At 37.5% G+C, this 16693-nt stretch overlaps 1 protein-coding gene across 1 annotated transcript in view; it reads right to left on the bottom strand.

Annotated features, from left to right (window-relative positions):
• Positions 1-16693, bottom strand: part of CORIN (corin, serine peptidase) — a 111796-nt gene that overhangs the window by 53898 nt on the left and 41205 nt on the right.

The raw sequence follows: 16693 nt of genomic DNA, 5'->3' as shown, positions 1-16693 counted from the left end.
TGTATTACAGTGAAAAGTATTGTAAGCAGTGAGTCTACCTCATTTACTGGTGCAATGGAGCATACCTGATGATCACAAGCAGTAATCTGAAGGCATTACATTTTGCTCAGTATATTTTTTGTTCTCAAAAACAAGTGTCAGTAGGGACATTACTTGAATTTAACAGGTCTCTGACAGAGATCTACTAATCACAGTTAAAACCAATCTGTACATATGATTTCTACCAATGGGAATGCTACTTGAAAATAATGCCAAACAAATAAATAAACAAAGCATAAAGAGTTCTTGAGGACTCTCAGATAAAGTTTCATACAAGTCTGGAGTATTTGATATGATCTCTGTTTTTCCTGACCCACACCTAAACTTTTAAACTTTAACTTTTAAAGCACCACACCTCAGCTGTAGCCTGACATTTAGCAACCAGGCAATAGTAGTATGTGCATGTCAGTATCTTCAAATGTAACTATAGAAAACTTTCATCTATATGATTCCTTGTTTCCAAAGGTCTTTCAACATACTGAACATTCATTTAAATCAAAATTTAAAAAATAATATTAAAAAGTTATATTAAAATATAATTATGCAGAGTTATACTTACACATAATTGTTAAAAAGCTTCTAAAAAATGTAATTTTTTTCAGAATATCTATCTGCACATTGAATTCTTTACATCTGTATGAGGAAAAAACCCAAAAATACAAAAAAAGTTCACCTCTTTTATTTATATGGTATTGGATTTGCATGGCAAGGTGGGAGGGATACAGGAGTGGCTCCTGTAAAAAGCTGCCAGAAACTTCTCCTGTGTCTGACAGAGCCAACTCCAGTCAGATGCAAGACAGACCCACCACTGGCCAAAGCTGAGCCCATCACTGATGGCTGCTGTACCTCTGCAATATTTAAGGAGGCAGGGAAAAATATCTGTGCAAGGCAACTGCAGCCAGGAGAAAAGAGTGAGAATATGGGAGGGAAGCAACTCTGGAGATACCAAGGTCAGTACAGCAGGTGGGGCAGGAGGTGCACCCCTGGACGACTCTACTCTGGAATAGGTGGATGCCCAAAGGAAGCTGTGACCCTCTGGGACCCCACACTGGGGCAGGTTTGACGGCAGAACCTGTGAGCCTGTGGTGAACCAACACTGGAGCAGCCTGAAGTTCCTGAAGGACTGCACACTGTGGGAGGGACCCACACTGCAGCAGTTCATGAAGAACGTAGCCCATGGCAAGGACTCACACTGGAGAAGTTCCTGGAGGGCTGTGTCCCCCATAGGAGGGACCCCATGTGGAGCAGAGGAAGAGTGTGAGGAGTCCTTCTCCTGAGAAGGAAGGAGTGACAGTGACAATGTGTGATGAACTGACCACAGGCCACACTTGCCATCCCCCTGCACGTCTGAGGGGACAGAAGGTAGAGAATTCATGAACAAAATTAAACACAGGAAGAAGAGAAGGCTGTGAGGAAGTTATTTTAAGATTTGGGGTTACTTTTCTCATTGCCTTGCTCTGATTTGATTGGCAGTGAATTAAATTCCTTTCTCCACGTCAAGTCTGCCTATGACAGTAGCTGGTGAGAGATCTCTCCTTGTCCACATCTTGATCCGTGAGACTTGTTCTACATTCCCAATCCAGCTGAGGAGGGGAATAACAGAGCAGCTTTGGGGAGCACCTGGTGACCAGCCAGGGTCAACCTACCACAGACATGCACAGAACAGTAATAATTTGGAAATTACCAGTCTTTTAAAAGACAACTACGTGGTGATCAAATAACCAAGCAGAATTTGTAGTCCCTAGAGAAGCTGTGACAAATCAGAAAACATGGGATTATCCAGTGATTACTGCAATATGTGGCCCAGTTTCAATGGCTAAGTCATGTGTGCTCCATAAATTAAATATTTCTGGATAATGATCAAGTTTAGTATGGACTTGTTGCTTAATTTGCTGGAGGATGAAAATATTATTAATAGTCCTTATCTTGACTAGTCTTATTTACAGCTACTCAGAGGCCAATCATTTTAAAAATAAACTGGCAGGTCTATGGCAATCTTACCATAATTGATTTGGCACCAGTGGCAGGCACAGAAGCAGGTTGTAACATATTAGCATGTGATTCTGCTCTTTGGGATATTAATAGAAAAGCTCCTGAAATTGGAGTTTGATGAAAGAAAGAAAATATGACATATTTTTATCTCTGTGGTTGGTTTCCCCAGACCCAAAACCCACACTTCAGTAAATTCAGCTGCGTAGAAATGCCAAAATTAAGAAATATAGGGAACAAAAAAATTAGAAATCTTCTTTACAGCTTATTAAAAAGTATATTAAAGATAGAGAGAATATATAAGGGTTTTTAATTTGCATAAGGTATCATTGAAGAAGCTGTCTTCAGAAGTTTTGTATTAAATACTCATTGAAGCACATATATTCAATACAGTAAATACTCTGTTAAGTGCTTTCAAGTTTCCAAAGAGGTCAAACACTGTCTGAAAGCAGAAGATCTGACTTCCCTGTCATGACAATCACCCAGCGTTCACTTACACTGGAACTCAGATTGCCTAATTATAATCCTGCAGGGACCTGCTCCTTATAACTCAGAGATATTCTACATTTTTAGATGAATATTTTTCAGAATTTACTCCTTCTCTTCTTTGCAATCACAATGCACAGGGGTCCTCAGCAGACTCTGTTTCTTAGCGTTTTAAGTAGTAGAAGTTATCAAAGAAATAATACTCCAAGAAGAAGTAAGGAGAGGGAAGATCCTCATGGTGACTCTTTTCCTCTTGCTTCAGAATTTACCACATTTTCTAAGGTTAGCTCAAGATTCAAGTTAGCTAAAGAGTCTGCCTCCCAACCTCAGCAGACACTGAGGGCATGTCTTTTCTGGAAGCAGCAGCACTGTATGCAGCTTGGTTCCCAAAAGCCTGGATCTGGTTCCGTGCTACTTTTAGTTTTGCTGTTTTTAGGCTGTAAATAAGAGGTCAAATAACTCATTCAACTGAAGAGTAATGTGACCAAAAAAAACAAAACAACAATTGATTGGGTCCTCCAAAAGGATACATGCAAAGAAGGAATAAGATGTCACGAGAGGGAGAAGTAGAAATTGCTAGAGCTGAAAAAAGGAATAAATTAAATAAAATTAACAATTAACTATCCTGTAGAAGCTCCCCATGCAACGTGGTGAATAGAATAATATATCTAGTGCTCATTATTATCTGTGGTAATTCTTTGTGTCTTGACAATAGTATCTCCACTGGTAAAAGCAATGCTATAGACATGCCCTGTTGAAAAATTAATTATTGCAATTTTACAGGTTAAAACAATAGAACGTAAATGATTTGCAAAATGCTTACAACCAAGTTGTTATGCCAGAACTGAAAATGCAGCACGAAGATCACTCTGAGAACACCCAACTGTTAGCTGCATTGCTAAAGGTCACATTTGTGGCTCATTAGACAACCTGACTGCAGGCAGACTGATGAACATTTTCTGCTGCTTCTCATTACTGTTCTTTCCCCAGCTTCATCCCTTCAGTTGTTTCAGGATAACTTTTTCTGTGGCCACACAATAAGCTGTATTCAGGTACTGAGACAAGTTAAAAACAACTGTAGGATATTTTGCTGTATCATTCGTACACAGGCACACATGCTAAGAATGGTGACAGATCTCAGGCCTGAGGCAAAATAAAAGAACTGGTAATACAATTGTGAGAGATTGCTGGGGCAGGGAGGATGAGTGCAAGGAAAAACTGAAACATCATGAAATAATGGGAAGAAGAAAACTGAGGTTACTCTTTATTGCTACAGCCCTGAAATCAAACATGTTGGAGTGATTAGCTCACACACCAGCCTTTGTGTGTTCTAACTGTCTTTAATACTTTTCATGATATTCTAACAATAACGACTGTCAGAGAATATAAATGTCAGAAAAAGAAGTTTCTACAGCAGAGCAAACACACACACCCAGGACTACAGTTTTCTAAAGTGACCATTCTTGTGAAATCGTTCTTAGTGTCCTCTCACAAGTACTTCAATATGGAGAGCAGCACAGTCACTGACAGTTTTATGAGACAAACTCATAAACCTCTCAATACCACTTCTTGATTCATGGATTTTTAAACAAATCGGCTGCTAATGTTTCATATAATCAAGAAAAATATGTATTTTTATCTTTTCTTGTTTGGTTTTCATCTCTAACTTTCAAGTTCATTTGAATGTTTGAATTTCTATTTTGTCTCTTAGATAGGGGTTTAAATCGGAAATTTGCTTCTTTACATAATAAAATCTGAAAAGAAAGCAATATTATTTTAGATTTTTGTATTTATTTCACTTGACAAAAATGTATTGAATCCATATAGCAACACTGAAAGATGGCATCTCAATTCCATGTAACACTTTGTAATACTAAAAGCAAATACTACCTCCCACCTAGTTTTTAGCTTAAATGTATGTAGTGTTCTCAAAACAGATTCATGTGTGTAAGTACAAAGATGCAAAAAGTATAGGGCTCATAATCTGAGAAACATGGAACATCTTAAAGGAAAAAAAAAGGCCTCAGAGGCGAACCTGGTAAAAGGCACAGCAGCTCAGTTTCCCAGGGGTGGGAGCCTGAATAATGGTTAGAGCTGTTTAGACAAGATTAAGGCTGGGCAGGAACTGGCTGAACTGCAGGTAAGTGTCCACTCATCTGCCCTACAGGGACTCAACATAAGGATTTAAGGATTTATTAAGATAGTGCAGAAGGCCACTTCTAACTCATACACCCATGAATACCCCATTTACAGTCATGAAGCTTGGCGACTACAGATGAGCCACAAGAGGAGTGCCCTTTCCAAGAGACTGAAAAAAGCCTGGGTTACACAATGAGAATGAAAAAGATGGAGATAGTGAATGGATTGCCTGCAGCATGGAAGAACAATCTGTTTAAAGGCTATGAGAACAGAAAAGTGGAAAAACCAAATTTGATGAAAAAGCTGGACTGGGATCTCTTCTGTGGGTCCACACAGATTTTTTTCACTAAGAATGACAGTTTAAATTAACTACTCCTTAATAGTTGCCATATCTTATGGCAACAGGAAAGAGACAGCTAAAGTGTTACACTTGCAAAAGTCTTAGAACACATCTGCTATTCAAGAGTACCATACCTAACAAATAGCTCACACAGAACTGTGAAAGCTCTTCAGACAGGGGGGAAATATAAATTCCTGATTCCAGTGAAAGTGGAACTGGGAACAAATCCAAATATACCATTGGATAAAAAAGACTCTTCTTATCCATCCAAAAATGAGTAAAGGAAGCAGCAGCTGCTGTTGAATTTTACATCTTCTACATCAACTGCTGTTATTTAACATCTCTTTCAGGCTTAGAAATGCTCTTCAGAACATCTGGCCAAACTGTGTTGATATTCTTAAGAATGGACACATAAAGTCTCTACAATGCAAGTTAGAATTTTTTGTCAGTGCAATAATTTATTTTGTAGACAAAACCCAGCTAAACTATTTTGACCAAAATAAGGAGTCACATCTGAGTCAGCAGTGCCGGGGCAGCCCAGATGAACAACCCTGTCCTGGGGTGCATCAGGCACAGCATCACCAGCTGGGCAAAGGAGGGGATTGTCCCACTCTTCTCTGCACTGGGGCAGCCTCACCTCAAGTCCTGGGGGCAGTTCTGGGTGCCAATGTAAGACAGATATTAAACTATAAAAGAGCATCCAAAGGAGGGCAATAAAGATGATGAAGGGTCTAGAGGGGAACCCCTATGAGAAGAGACTGAGGACGCTTGGTCTGTTTAGCTTGGAGACGAGAAGTGTGAGAGGAGGAGACCTCATCATAGCCTGCAACTTCCTCATGAGGGGAAGGGGAGGGGCAGACACTGATCTCTTCAAGTTTGGGACCAGTGACAGGACTCGAGGAAACAGCATGAAGCTGAGTCAGGGGAGGTTTAGGTTAGGTATCAGGAAAAGGTTCTTGCTCCAGAGCATGTTTGGGCACTGGAATAGGCTCCCTAGGGAAGTGGTCAATGCACCAGCCTGAAAGAGTTCAAGAAGCACTGGGACAATTCTCTCAGGCACATGGTGTGACCCTTGGAGATGTTCCTGTGCAGGGCCAGGAGCTGGACTTTGATGATCCTTGTGGGTACCTTCCAAACCAGGATATTGTATGATTCTGTGAACAAGCAAGAAACAAATTCAGAAATCCCCTCTGACTCCTCAGTCACTTTCCAGACAGCATAATACATCACAAGTTGAGCTTATAATACTCTAACAATCAGAAACTCCTAAAGCATACACTGTACAGCCAAAGCATAAATATTGCAATGTAGCATTGAAAAGAAAAAAATCTATCAAAAATTTTCACTGTTTGTACAATGACCATAATCAGTTGGGATGATCTGTCCTGACTACAGCAATCAGCCCTTCCAGATTTCTCTTACTGATCCCATCACCTGATTCAAAGACAACAGTGAAAATGGGAGAGAGGCACTAAATTAATTAATTAGAGCTTTAGTTCAGCCATGAATCAGTTGAAATAAGTATTATTAAGAATATTGCTACAACTATTTTTACAATATTGTACTATCTGCCAAAATGACTCCTAAATGAAGTCAAATTTCTGAAAAATCTTGCCTAGTATTTATTATGCAAATTATGAACACACCGTTTATTTAGTTTACTCTATAGAAATTTCTTTTAAAAAACAAAACAAACTCCAAAAATGCCTGAAAATTCAGGTTACAAGATCTTTTGATTTCAGCAAACAGAATTCACACTTGGGAAAGAGAAGCTGGCACAGTGAAACTAAAGTCCTCTGCACTACACACCAGTATTTCAATCACAGCATTGCTACAGGAATTCTGGACTAACTGGAAGTAAATCACACATTGCACAGCTGCTCTAAGTATTTGTATCTTCAGGACAATAAATACACCCAAAACAATACTGTACCTGAAGAACTGCCTTCCATTTCCACAGATGACTGTGAGAGGTACCCTTAATTTCATGCAGTTTTCCAGAACTCATGTTTCCCTGTGCACTTCAGAGCATTGCCAAAAAGGAAGACCTCAAGAATCAAAACAAGTTAAAACTTTCTGAGCTGCATCTTATCAAGAATCCTAAAGAATCAGACACACTTCTCACTCATTGACATTCAAGGATCTTCTCTGTCAAGTAGAAAATCATTGTAAGCCATTATCATGCTGCTTCAAGTTCACATTAAAATTGTTTCACAAACAAATCTGTCAGAAGCAGATCTCATCAATTTAAAGAAGCTGTCCTCCCCTCCATCAGCCTGCTACAAAACCTCTCCCCACCTCTCTTCCCTAATTCTTTCTGCCAGCACGGCACTTCATGCCGTTACACAATGGACAGCATCAGTCACTCCTAATTTAATTCAGATCAGTTTCCAAATCCAATCTATCATGGAGCTGACTAAATACTCTTGACAGGACATGGAAAAACATGTCCTGAGACGGGGAATAACAAGCAGGAGAATAGGATAATACTGATTCTTTCAGCACCACTAGCACTTTATATAGCATTATCTATCATGAAACAGTAATCTAGAACATGTTCTCCAGAAGGGTTGTGAAACTTTCACCCTCAGAGATCCTCAAAACCCGAGAGTAGCCCTGAGGAGTTTCACTCATCTTTAATGCTCATCCTGATGTGAACCAGAAGAGTTCCAGAAGTTTCTCTCCTCCCCACCTGTGTAACCTTGTGATTCTAGTTTGACTGCCCTGCTCAGCCTGAGAGCCTGGTGCTTTCCCCTGGGGTCTCCAATAGGCCAACAATAACTTCTGACAGAGACAGACTTGTGAGAGGTAAGCATGTCTCACTAACTGAATCCTCAATAGGGTTTGAGTGCAGATAGTTTACAAGCTATTTGTTAATAAGATGGGGACTAAAAGATGTTAAAATTAGCTGAAAAGCATAGGAATTTTTCGAGAATTCTTTAACCACACTTTAATCTGAAACTATTTTGTTTACTAATTGCTGCACAATAGGGTGTACTCATATCTATCAGAAGAGTTCTATCTACCATACTAAGATAAATTGTTACCTCATCTGTATGTTTCTGGTTGTGAGCCCAGATACACCAGTTGAACAGGAAGATCAGTGTTAATGCTCCTGAAATGTTTATGAAAATGCAATGTTTCACCTAAAGTTCCTACACTACAACTATTGCAATTTATTAAATTAAATAAATTTTATTCTGTGAAAAAGCATGTTTTTCTAAATTAGCAAACAGACATTAACAAAAAGCCATGCTAATTTTAAGAGTAGTTGTAAAAGTTATTTAAGCTACATAAGTGATCAGTATTTATTTATAAGAAATAATATATTATTATTAATAATATATTGCATGTGCAGAAGAATGACTTATAACCTCTAGTTAACATACTAACTTAGGAACCATAAACCACAGCTTATAATAGATAATACACACAGAAAATCCTTGCAACTACAGGGCTGAAGGCAATCAATCAGTAACATATTCATTAATAAAATAACCAGCCCTCCTGATTTTCCTTTCTGCCTCCTTCCCTTAACTTCTCTGTGCAGCATTGTAAAATATAGTTTCAAGCAGACATTTCCATGCCCAGACTGTTCTCAAAAGTGTTTCTCTATATGATAGCCTTTTAACTCTGGTGCATCCATCACACACACATTTGAAGTTACATCAGTGGGGATGGTGAAACACTGCACAAAGTTTTGATGCTGCCTGCTATGGCAAAGGCTGGCTTGACATGCATTGGACCACACACATAATTCTGGCCAATGCAGGATGCCAGTGTCTATATTTCTATATTGCTTTTCTAACTTTTTAATTTTTAATTAATTTCTTAAGTTAATCCCTTCTTTCTTTATGTTGAATTATTGATAAATTATACATACCCGTAATGCTAAACAGTTTGTGGGCAGGGAAGGGACAGTTCTCTCAATGTGAAAAACACATTCTTTCCAGCATCGTCTCTGTCCTTTTCCCCTATATTTTGTCCCTGGTTTGTCCTTCCTGACACTGTACCTGTGTAAAAGAACTGGCATCACAGAGTTAACTTCAGGCCCCATACCTAGATCCAGGACCACCCTGAGCTATTGGGACCCTTTAGGCCCACCCACAGCAGCCAAGCCTCAACAGTTACAGAGACTAAAAGTCTCACTCATGTCTCAAGAGGAATATGTGATACTCATAGGACAGCAGAAATAAATTTTTTTTTTTTGAAAAATTGTCTTTCCTTAGAGCACGAATTGGAGCTTGAGGATTTATTTTCTTCTTGATTCTTTTTCTGTGCAAATATTTCATCACTTTCTGGATCTGTGTATTGTAGATTTGTTTTGATCCATCCATCTATTTATTACCTATTCAATTTTCCATTTCAAGTCACCTTGATTTTATTCACTGTCTCCTTACATTTAGAAATTCATGTCTGAAACACTGAATTCATCACTGAAACGTTTTCCATCATGGCTTTGCATATGACATCTGTTACTGCACATAAACACTTTCAGAAGTACACAGGAACTATCTAGTGCTATTTTACAGATACATTAAACAGTTAGTTTTGCTAGTTTGAAACCCTCCCCAATGCATTACACCTCCCAACCATTTCACTTTCTCGTTGCTGTAAATTAGTTCTACTTCACCTTGAATTATTGTGTTATCAATTTAATGGTAGACTGGAGCTGACATTGAGTACTGACATTGCATAAAGCCTTACAAAATGTTTCTCACAACACATTGACTACCTGCCATTAGCAACTCTATCCTCAACATTTTGCTTATCAAAAAATTACACCATAAAATCATTATTATAACAAGCGGTTAAATTAAATCTATTGGAAGCTTATTAACTGCTAGAAAGAACAACATTAATGAAAAAATTATTCATTTGTTTTGGTGTTCTGGGCTTTTTCAAATAACACAGACCCCGTGTATTCCTCAGTTTTTCTGCTGAACAATAACACATCAATTCCCTTAGGAGGTTGCTTTAAATCAACAATAACAAGACACACAAAAAAAAGCAAAAACTAGCAGACAGAGAACACTATTTATGTGGGCAAGCATTTGCAACACTATTACACTCTAATTTTTGTGTTCCTTTTTGACAGGATTTGACTATACATGTTTTTCATTAGCTGGACCTCCAAGATTGTGTGGTTCAAGTAACAAGTGCACTTAAACAGACTTAAAAATTTAGATTTAAAAACTGAAGATTTAAAAACGGAAGACCGGATTATGACTTGGTTATATCCAAAGACAGATTTTACAACAGTGTGGGTTTTTGTCACACAATTAGTCTGCTGGATTCTGAAGGGCTGCAAGCCAAGTCATGGCAACATTTAAAACAAAAGACGTGATTTCAAACATTCTATGTATAAACCACTTCACCCACTGAACATCACCTCTGCTTTATTTTGAATTGAATTCTAAATTCAATTCTAAACTTCTGTATCTCCTTGGCAAACAACTATTGCCAGAACTACAGCTGGAATAGCCTTTGTGGGTCATGTTAAATTTCTTAGGCTAAAGAGGCACCATTAAAAAGGAAGTGGATTAGGAGCAACTCGCACAGGATGTGAAAGACAGGACTGCAAAACCCAGGAAACAACTGGTAGCCACTTATAAGCATCTGGAAGAAGTCTCCACTCCATGTGCCTGGGTCATGGCAAGAACTACACCAGATGAAGTCATGAGAAAAACGTGAAGAGACAACACGGTGGTAGGAGAAAACTGTCCCACCTTATTCCTCGGAGACCTGGAAAGTGATTGTCACTAGTGCAGTAGCTTAATGTTTGAAAAGGAAATACCACCAATTTCAATGAAAGCATCTCTGATAGGTTTATGAGAGAGGACTCTAAATGTCCTTCCAAGAGGGTTTCTCAATACCTTTTCTTCAAAAATTACTCTGAAGCTAACTTCATAAATGTGTAAAATTTGAACATTTCTTAAAACTGCAGAATGGCAAAGTTCCCTCTGCATCTACAATTTGACATCTCCACACAGGTGCACTATAAAACGACTGCCTTAAAGCTGGGTCACAGACTACCTATGGGATTGTTCAGTCAGAGGTCCTAGCAGCTGCTGTTTTGTCTCAGCATATTTACCTGCTTTTGTTGCCAAAATCAAGTGGATTAAAACAAAATTAAAGCATGCCAGTGGAGGATTGCCTATACAAATTCATACATATCCACACATCATTCATACACAATTAAACCCATTGTGGACTTTGTGTAATAGATATTAACTCAATTGTATGCTGATAGCTTCCTGTTCAAAGCCTTAAAACAAAAATTCTCATTAGCTGTGTAAACAAGATCCATGTGATCAGTCAGCTTTTTCTCCTAAACACTTCAAAAGCCTCAATTAACTCGAAAATGTAGGTTTTTAATAACACCTCATTATTTTAGTAAGTTTAGCTGTTATAAATGTGATAAAATATAATTAATTTTACTGTCAGCAGGAGAAACAAAGAACATGGATAAGTTTCAAGTGAAGTTCACAAAAACAGGAAAAAGGAAATAACCACATCACTGGTCTCATTCATGGATTATACTAAACATGACAGGCAGATATCTATTTCTCTATGAAGACTGATTCCTTTCCATTTTTTAACAGGACATGAATGAAACTGTTTTGAACAGTAGACAGCTTTTAATAAAAGACACCACACATATTTCTGGATTTGTTTTTTGGACCTAATATTTCATCCTATTTTAAGCCCACAGTGAAAATCATACTACTTGGTTTTTCCTTTTTACTAATTACCGAAAAAAGATTAAGACAATCAACCAGAAAAAAAATTAATTTATTGCTTTAGAAAATCAATTTATTTAATTGATTAAGAAAATCAACCACAGAATCAAATTTGGCACTATGAGTCATATCAGCAGCTCTTCAAAGAACATTTGACTGCATACAAACTATTCACAGCTTCTTAGAACCTATTTAGTATTAACCTAATTTTCATTAGTTAATTTCTCCCATTCCAAACATACCATGTTGACCTATTCTGACCTCTTTGGCTTTCTACAAGTCCTTACCTGGCTACTGCAGTGTGTAGTATAGATACTACAGCACAATAAAATATGTTGCATATAGATATTTACATCTAACTCTTTCTAGGAAAGAGTTAGAAAATCAAAGGAAGTCTTTTCCCTTCATTGTATTGTTTTGCTCTTTAGAATTAATCTGAGGGAGGAAAAAAAGGTTGACTTATGGCAGAGAGTTTTGCCATACATTCACTGTGCGTTAGATCACAAGTTAAGTGAATGAATAAGTGAAATTAATTTCAGGGTTTAATCAAGATGAAAAATAATGTTGTTCCTAAAGATACAGGCTATAAATGTTACTGAGTAGGTTTCTGATCTACTGCAAATTCCTTGCTCAGTTTTGGCTTCCCAAGCCATTAATGTGCCAACATTACTTTCTCTTCCCATCCTTGTTTTCTTCATGTTGGCTGTAAACTTTTGGAAGCAGGAGGCTGCCCTTCAGTGCATGTTTGTACAGCATCCTGCATAAAAAGCCATGATCTCCAATGGATTCTTTGAGCCCTAACTGAAGACAAGCCATTTCACAACCCTGTTTTCAAAGATATCTGACATGAAAAAAGCATAGTGAGCGAAAATATACAGAAATGCAAGGTGCATTGGAATTTTAGTTTGGAAGCACTTTTTTAGTTTGCATTGCCCTAATACTATTTTCTAGCCTAAATTAAGTTTGATTTCCAAAGATAGGAGACTCTGAGGAATTCTCAATAGAAGGCATTTCCTCTGCTTTCTGGAATATACTTCTACAAAGAGGATTAATGTAAGTACTCAAGCTATTATTTCTGTTTTAAAGGAAGCATGACAGCACAGGGGTATGAGAATCCATAAGCTTCAAATTTATCCCCAGCATAAAAAGTCAAAATAAGACATGTATATGGGCCTTAAGGATCTTACATAGTCTTCCTATTTTTCCAAGTCTTTTGATGAAATTTGATTTTTTCATAGAGTGGAAGAAATATTAGAAAGCATCAATCAACGAGTCTGTTTGCATTATGCAGTAATAAGCTGACCCACTATAAATTTCTCTAATGATTGTAAATATTTAAATTTTATATTAATTTTGGCTTTAAAATACATCCTTTTTTTTCCTTTTGAAATCTAAAAACATTGCAGATTAACTTTTATTGTCTTCTTGAATTGTAGAATGCAATGCTTGTGAGTTGCTATAAATAAACATCCACTATGTTGTAGTAACTGACCTTTGGCCCACTCTTAGTGTCCTTCAGTGCTGAGGGAGAATTCACTAGATTAAATCATTAATCATAACCAATAGCTCTGAGGACAGATCTCTCTTACAACCAAGTACCAGTGTTGCATGTGATGGTCAGAGGATACAGACTATTAATACCCAAAAGGACAAAGTTACTACTGGGAATGTTTTAGATGTCATTAGCTCAGCACATCTAGTTTAAGGTGTTCTTCCACCACTGGTATTAATTTTCATGTTTTCTTAGCAGTGCTGATGGACTGTGGTAGGACAGGGCTTTTTAAGGCTGATTTTTAAGTCGTATTGACTTAAAGATCTCATCCAACCACTCAAGAAGGATGAAGTTGCCTAACACCTTTATGTATGCAGTCCCTTACTACAAAAATTATGGGTAAGCGTGCAAAAAAGCCTTACTGCATTTCAAATTTCCATTTTCCATTTTCACACAGGTTTTAGTTGTACTTTTAAACTTTTTCTGTACTAGAAAGTAGTATATAGATACTGTTAGGTACTTTCTTAAAAGAGCAGGGATAGCTGATTTTATATGCAGTTGCTGAAATTAAACAGCTTTTAAAATTACTGCATTTTTAATGTCACACATGCTTTCACTGCGGTAAGATACAGAAGAACATTTCTGAAGAGCAACAATATTGTGGTAGTATTTAGAACTCCCTGTACCTAACTACAAAAACACTGACTATGCTCTCTGCCTAGAAACTTAAGCTCCTTCAAGTGTTAATGAAAACAATGTCTATAAATACATGAAAAATAAATGGGAAACAGACATAAGTTTAAATATCAGAGAAAAGCTATGTAATGACAGCTCACTGGATGCCAAAGATTAGTGCTTGTAACTTTCCTTCTTGTTCCTTCTTGTAATGCACTGCCACAATTATTGCTCCCATGGCTGCAAGTTGCCAACAGACTCTCAACAATACCTAAGAATAGACATCTAGGCATCACAGGAGCTTCATCTCTTCCACACTGTGTAAACAACATTTGTCACATTAAGCTTTACATACATTAGGGACAATTGCTCCACAAAGCAAAGAGAGAACAAATGAAAAGTGATGATCAGATATAGAACGGCTGACGTTAGAATGAGCCAGCTGTAACTGATGGCAGGAAATAATGACGATGTCAGTAACAGCTGCTCACAACATGAGGGGATGTTTTGTCATACTGTATGTTCTAGACAACCACAGCCCCCGCAAAAAACACTACAGCAGATGGACATTTCTGCATTCGTTACCACCAGAGGCTTTCCACAGTGACTCTTCTGCTTCAGTATCTTCCTGCTAACCGGATTCCCTTATTCAACAGACCTAACAGGGGCTTGTCTCTTTCATTTTTGATATCTGCACGCAGCATATACAAAGTAACTTCCCCCTACTATGTTATATGCTTTTCTCTAGATCTCACTGACAGGAATTATGGGGCAGGGAAGGGGCTGGGTTCAGAAGAGAAGGAACAGTGTTAATAATTACTTTTTGCAGATCTGATGCTCCTTAAAATAATTTATTCTTGGTTGTGAAATATGTGTTTGCCTGCGATAATTTGATGCTACAAAAAGGACAGTAATCACAAAAATCACTTAGTCGTCTACAGGAAAAAAAATAAAAAAGATATTCTTGTTTAAAGGAGAAACTGGAATTTAAATTAGGACAACTGAGGTTTACCAAACTAGACTTAACTAACCAGGACACTGTCAATCCACTCTTACTGTTCTCCCCATGGTTGCCACTCTGATTCCAGTCACTGCATTTTCAGTGACATCCATGGCACACTCTGGAGACATGATTACTAAGACTGAAGTCAGATTCTAACATAATCTTACATCTAACATAATCTTGCAGTCTCACATTGGACCTTCATCCCCATCAGTTTGCAGGGGCAACAATATTTTCCACCAAAAAAAAAAAAAATTTAAAATACAAATAGAGGAACCACTGTGACCTCCAAGACATAAAACAGGACATCAAAATCCAGTTGCAGCTTTGACATTGTTAATTAATGAGGGAAGGTTGCTGCTATGGAAAGCAGGAAAAACAAAAAGAGAAAAGAGGAGGAAGGAGGAAAAGGAAAAGCCCAAAGAAAACCCCTGACTCTTGAATCTCAAAGTATTTTGGTTGACTAAAAACCAGAGCAAAAATAATGTCTTCAGGAAAGAAATGGAAAAGAAACATACAAAATTTATCCTTCCACCATTTCACTTATTTGATTGGTTTAAGAGTTTTGCACCTTTGATACACACAACTCACTCTCAGCAGGTTTGTGAAAGTCAAATTCCAAAGAAGTCAGAATAAGTGAAGCAACAGAGAAATGGCGTATTCTGTTGTTGAACATTTAAATGCATCAATGTATTACCTAAACCCACTTTTCTTATTTTTTCAATAATTTTTAGAGAAAACAGGTACTATAAGGCTGGTTTTTATCAGATTTGTTAAGTAGAAAACTTGTAATACTGAATTGGAGCAGAGGTGCTATAATAATGCACTCAATTAAATAGAGTTAATTTAAAATAGCTTTTGGTGGGCTAACAAAGATATGTACACTTTGCATTTGTTTTAAACCACTCAGCCAGTGTAAAGATCAGTCTCATTCCACTGTTATCTATGCTGCCTTTCCTCCCCACTAATCCTATCTGTGTAACCATCTGTACACCTTTACTCTGGGTTAATTTTCTGTCACTTCAGTGAGCTTAATTAGCCAGTCCAGGAATCATTGTGATGCACTCCAGGCATATATTGCCTGGAGAGAGATGGTGCCTTTCATTGGCAACCGAATTTTTGACCAGTTCTCACAGAACTTCTTTCATAAGTACCCTATTCCTTCTAAACTGCAAAGCTTTCAACTTCCTGGGCTTGTTATGCTGTTTGAAACACTTACTCAATTGTCATAATCTCTTCCACTAAATCCACAGTGGAGGAACTGGAAATAAAAAATGGAAAAAAGGAGAAAGAAATCTATCCTCTCTCCCCCACCAGAAATATTAAAGATTGTGTATACCTATTAAAAAAATATTCCTTTTCCCCTTTTTGTGTCATGTTTGATTTCAGCTCTGCTAAACACACTGATCCTATTTCAAATAAAACAATCAAAAAGTGCATGCACATTATACTAATGTTATGAAATTATGTAAATGCAGAAAAACATACGCTCCTTAAACCTCTAGAATAGTTTGTCACCCTGAACATATCCTGCTAATTTAATACCAAAAATAGATTTAAAATATTAACTTTGCTGAAGGAAATGACTGAACAAATTTGGAGTTTAACAAACGGCCACCCCAATCTATGACAATACTATACATATCCAAGGCATTATTGTTGTTACAAAACATTCAATTTTGGCATAGCCAGACTGGAGAAATTAGGCAGAAGAACTCTGGACATGCTTCTTTAGGAAAATAAGCCTGCCTGCCCCAATATCACAATTTTAGTTTACACAGTGGCAA

This window comes from Agelaius tricolor, unplaced genomic scaffold (assembly GCF_023055355.1).
Source record: "Agelaius tricolor isolate 1412-34295 unplaced genomic scaffold, bAgeTri1.0.p SCAF_8, whole genome shotgun sequence".
Classification (NCBI taxonomy): domain Eukaryota; kingdom Metazoa; phylum Chordata; class Aves; order Passeriformes; family Icteridae; genus Agelaius; species Agelaius tricolor.
This window is presented reverse-complemented; position numbering and strand designations above follow the sequence as displayed.